This window comes from Pyxicephalus adspersus, chromosome Z, assembly GCF_032062135.1.
Source record: "Pyxicephalus adspersus chromosome Z, UCB_Pads_2.0, whole genome shotgun sequence".
NCBI lineage: Eukaryota > Metazoa > Chordata > Amphibia > Anura > Pyxicephalidae > Pyxicephalus > Pyxicephalus adspersus.
In genome coordinates this window covers 10,869,462-10,874,978 of record NC_092871.1, presented here as the reverse complement: position 1 = coordinate 10,874,978, position 5,517 = coordinate 10,869,462, and the positions used below count along the sequence as shown (strand labels likewise).

General features: G+C 42.3%; 1 protein-coding gene across 1 annotated transcript in view; it reads right to left on the bottom strand.

Moving 5' to 3' along the window:
• Positions 1 to 5,517, bottom strand: part of BAG6 (BAG cochaperone 6) — a gene marked incomplete in the record, with an annotated part of 23,802 nt that overhangs the window by 17,502 nt on the left and 783 nt on the right.

Genomic DNA, 5,517 nt, shown 5'->3' with positions numbered 1-5,517 from the left:
TATACAATGAAACATGACTCGAAAGATGAATTTTAGGGAACAGAAATACATAAGGGAACCGTTTAAACCTAGCAGTGTTTGTTGATTAAGTGCAGACAGTTCTTTACCAGGCTGTCCTTCCATATAGCATATTGAGACCCTGGACATTCATTCAGTAGCAGTATGGCTTGGTAAAGAACACAACCCTAGCCTGCATGATTGATAATTCAGCAGCACACAGCTAAGTCAATCTGCTCTCTCAGATTTCTCCTCCTGTGAACACATGCATAGAGCAGAGACCGAATGTAACCTAGTGCTGCGCTTCCATATCCCAGTCTAATGCTAGGTACACATCAGATGATTCTTGTCAAATTATCACTTAAGCACCGATATAGGACAAGAACCTGACGTGTTTACAGCGTTTTTCCAACGTCGTTCAGTATCAATGAATGACTACACGTTAAAGGGAGAGAGCGCAGCGAGGTGCCACTCACTCATTCTTCCCCCGCCCTCCACATAGGGTAGAACGGAGATGCATGTACAGCACTAGTGCTCAACCCAGAAATTTTTTTAAGCTGGGTGGGTAGAAAATGTAGGTGGGTGGCAGCTGTATTGTGACTAAACTCTTTGGTAACCACCCAAAAACAGCCGGGTGGGTGCTGAAAAGTGCCGGATGGTGCGCCCAGCTAAAAGGGCCTGGGGATAACCCTGAGCACTCATTTATGCATTCTTCAGTCTTGTCGTTGGGAAGGATCGTAAAAGACCCTTTCCCAACGACAAAAGTCTAACGTGTAAGTGATCATGGCAATAGAACAAACACTTAGGTACTTATTAATTAAGTGTAATTGTTATTAATGTGGACATAAAATGTTTTTTTATTGTATCTCTAAGGAGTTTGTGTACCTATAAGAAAGAAGGGCAAATTACAAGCCAAACCTTCCTGGCATGATTGAATTTCACAATGTGCTTACATGAAAGCATTACCTCTGTTTGAGATAACCCAGCACCGACCTCTCCTTCCCATCTCTTGCACACTACTGGCCAGGCTGCCCATCAAAGTGATAAACCAAACTTTATACACATCGGCATCTTTGCAACCTGTGCCACATATTTACCTGGCATTCAACCCTAAACATGGAGGTTTGGGCAGCTTTTGAGGGTACCTCTAGGTGCATAGCCAGGAGAAGAACACCTACCTAGGTTACTTGCAGCTCCCTCGTTGTCCAAACTGATAGTTATATTCATTGTACCTTCCTTCCGATTACAGAATTGGGAGCAATTTGTTCCATCAGCAGGATTTCTTATCTACTACAGGAAATAAAAAGGGGTCCAACTATGAACTTTATATTTATATGAAAGAGGCAGATACTAAGATGTACAGATTTGCTCCTCGGTAAAAAAAAGGACAGATGGGACAAGGGGGGCAAACACCCTTCTAGGACTGAGCAGCACTCATGTAATGAAGTGTGACCAACGCTCAATCCTGGATATCATGTTCCGTGTGAAACTAACATCACAGGTAATGGGTGAAATGATAAAATGTTAACCTGATCATAAAAAAAGCAAAGTACCGGTGTTTACGTCAAGTTTTTATTGCCGTCTGGGTCACCACTCGGAAAACACTATTTGCCTAGGTGATCACCACAACCAAAAGACTTAGATCTGTCATCAGAAAAGTAAATAGACTCAGTTACATACACTCAATAGCGGACGAGGACAGTGGACCTGAAGAATCTGCAAAGAGATGGCGGTTGCAGGGAACTAAGCAGCGGCGGAATCCTGGACTTAGTCCTTGGTCCTAGCAGGAGGCCACAAAGAATGGTTTGCAGGAATTCAATTAGGTTAAATTCAGGACTTTATCTGGGCTTTTGCAACAACTTGATTGTTTTCAAGTCATTCTGTTGTAGATTTGCTAATTTTTTTTTTTATCATGAGTATTTATATTGCGCCGACATACTATGCAGCGCTGTACAAAGTCTATAGTCATGCCTCAAGCTGTCCCTCTAAGCAGTTCACAATCTAATGTCCCTACCATAATACAGCCTAAAGTCAACGGGGAGGGGCGGTCAATTAATTAACTAACAGGAGAAAACCCACCAGACATGGTGAGAACCTACAAACTCCACCATAGAATTAAGTGTCCTGGCCTGAGGTTTGAACCTGAGACCCAGTGCTGATATGCTCGATCATTGTCCTGTTCCAGAAGTCATAGAGATGGCCACTCTAGAATACTTTGATACATAGAGGAGCTCATAGTTGACTTAATAACTGCAGGGTGCTCAGGTACTATGGTTGCAAAACCAGCCCAAATCATCACCCCTCAACCAATGTGCTTGACAGTTAATACGCTACATTTGGTTTTCTCCAAACACGGCGCTCTGCATTATGGGCACATATCTCTGCTTTGGTCTCATCTGTCCAAACGCCATTGTTCCAGAAGTCTTGTGGTCTGTTCAGATAAAATGCTGCAAACCATAGTAACGGAGGCCTATAGAGTTTGTGATGGAGCATTTAGGAATTTTGCAATTTCTCTGAGCACTCCTGGGAAGATTGGCAACTGCCTTGAAAAATCTTTCTCACAATAGAATGATGGACTTCTCTAAAATCATTGCCAAGGTCTTTCCGTCTTAACATTGTATTAACACACGCATGAATATTACAGACCAGCAAACTGATTATACTTCTGCTTTTATAGACATAGTCACACTTAGTGGTGATCAATAAATCAAGTGCATTGCTTACCCGCACACCTGACTGCTACTTACCCTATTCACGCCAATGGGAGCTATAAAGGTGTTATTTGCTTTTTCACACACACTTCTCATGCATTTTGACTTCCCCTTTGTTATTTAAATAAGGACAGTGTAATATGGCATATGTTGCTCATCTAGGGTTGAGGTACAGGTAGTCCCAGGTTACACACTAGATAGGGACTGTAGGTTTGTTCTTAAGTTGAATTTGTATGCAAGTTGGAACAGGTACATTATTTTAATAAATGCAATTAGGACAGATGTTTGTCTCAACATATTAGGCAGAGCGGTAGCAGTTACTGTATAAAATTCTCACAAAGCAAAAACAAAAAATCTTTATGGAGCCTAGACATTCACCAACTTCTGGAGCAAGCTGTGCATTGGATTGCAAAAATTACCAACTGCAGAGTTTGTTTTGGTCATTAAAGAGTGACAAGATGTTGCATGTTTGACAATGTCTTTTGTATTTACCTGTTTGAATTATGTAAATGTCTGTTTTTATTGGTTGCTAATAAAAAAATTAAAAAAAAAAAAAAAACCAAGATGTTGCAGAAAGATCTCACCCCCTTCTAAGATTCACCCACAACCTCATCTGTGTTTAGCAAAATATTTCTTCTGCAAGTCATCCAAACCGCCAACTCCTACGTCAGATGTCCTTAACTCGGGGACTACCTGTATTTACCCAATTTTAGGACCTGTTAAGTAACGTATGATTAATATATTTGGTCCGGTAATGCAAAACTTCAACATTTAGAGGGTGTCCTTTCTTTTTCTTAAGACTGTATATAATATAAACAAACTGCTGCCTAGCATAAGTTTTGTAATTCAGTTCAGCCAGTCTTATGATCACAGCTCAGTCCTGAACCTACACTGCAGCAGCAGAGCTTGATTAAGAATGCAGCCCTACGGCTTTGATTGGACAAGGACGAAGCAGCAGCTGGCTATTGGGGTAATTAGCAGTAATTGCCTCCCCCTGAGCAGAAACAGAACTTCCACACAATGGTAATGAAATCTACAGTCCAGCATTCTCACCTGGCTGTTTTTGAGTCACAATACAGGGGTACTGGACAGGTAGGGCATAAAACAAGATGATGGGGAAAAAAATGGAACATAGCCACGGGGGGAGTTGCAGCAAAGTATAGGGAAGGGGTTACCAGATACCTATGGCACAAACAACTAGGAGCGCGCGTCATGTGTTGCCCTGGCCCCTTTTTTGACCACCTGGTTACAGCTTTTTCCCAGCCAGGTAAAAACAAATTCTGGAAAGTCTATATCAATGTAAAACCGTCCGCGTATTATCGCAGGTAAAAAAGCCCGATTTAAGCTGTTTCGGGTGGGGGGCTAACCGGCTGCCCCTGCCCCCCCAATTAACTCCTAGCAGCCATCACCCACCCACCCCTAGACAAGCACAGAACGTATGCTCCATAGGTATAACTTATTTCCTAAGCAATGGATGTTTTAGGATTATATATAAAAGGTAGCTCAATCTCCTCCTGTTAGTTATAATAAAATATATTTTCCCAGGTTGTACCTCTACTTATGACTTTACCACAACAGCAGTATTGACTGAAGGGGTGAACTTGCAGCACATGTCGGAGATCAGGCAAAGCATCAAAGGGCTGTAAAAAGTGACACAGGAGGAGAGGACCCTGCCCAGAAGAACTTCCAATCTAGGAGGTAGGGGAAGTATCACACAATAGGAGGGGGATATGGAATAGTGGCTAAGTAATGAAGGTTTAGGAAACAGAAGACGGGTAGTCAAGTTTGATAAAGATGGGTTTTGATTGCTCTTTTAAATGACCAGAAAGTATTCAAGCCGAATAGGACGAGGAAGACCATTCCCATCTCTCACATGTGCAGCAAGATTGGCAGTCTTATTCCTTTTGAAGGAAGACATCACCTGATCTTGTTCCCGAGTTCAGGTGACGATCTCACGCATGCTCCCTGCACATGTGACATTGGCTCTTTCTGCACCTTCCCAATCTCCGTCATGCATAGAAGGAGCTTGACGTGAGTATCCCAGGAGGTTCTGCGCCCCTATTAAGTAAAGCAGAGGGGACTCACCCTTTTCTCCTTTTTAAAGAGGAACTAAACGCAATGCCTAAAAAAAAAAAAAAAAAAAAAAAAAAGCCACTTACCTTCAATCCCACAGCGCAGTCGATTGATACAGAAGCGTCTTCCATTGGGTCCCGCATCATTCCAGTATCTGTCTTCAAGTCGGCGTCATCTTCTCCTCTTCCTTCTGTGTTCTTCATTTAACGTCACCCGACCCAGGCGCGATTGAGTGTCGAAGGTTGGAAAAAAAACTTGCTGATCACACTGCGCATGCGTGAGATGGGCAAATTTTCTCTTCACTACAAAAGCTCTTTCTGCCCATGCCCGAGATGCTCCAAGAGCCTCCCGGGATGCGTGACGTAAGTATTCCGGGAGGCTTTACCCCTATTCATTCTTGATCACCTAGGTGATCAAACATAAGGTAGCAGTGCTGCACCTTTTTTTTTTTTTTTTTTTTTTTTTTTTTAAAGGGTGTTGTACAAACATAATTTTTACTTTACATAAAAAAAAAAGTTATCTAGCCCTTCATGTAAAGTGAAATTTCTGAGTTTAGGTACACTTTTAAATAGAAAATCATTTTTTTCTGATCTGACTACTTGATCCTCCTCTTCATTCTTGTACATCATACCGTCCCCTATTTCAAGAGCAGTATGTGCTGGCCCAGCTACTCTGCTCCGGCATCTATGGAGAAGGAGAATCCTAGACTGTGCCGGCCCAGCTACTCTGCTCCGGC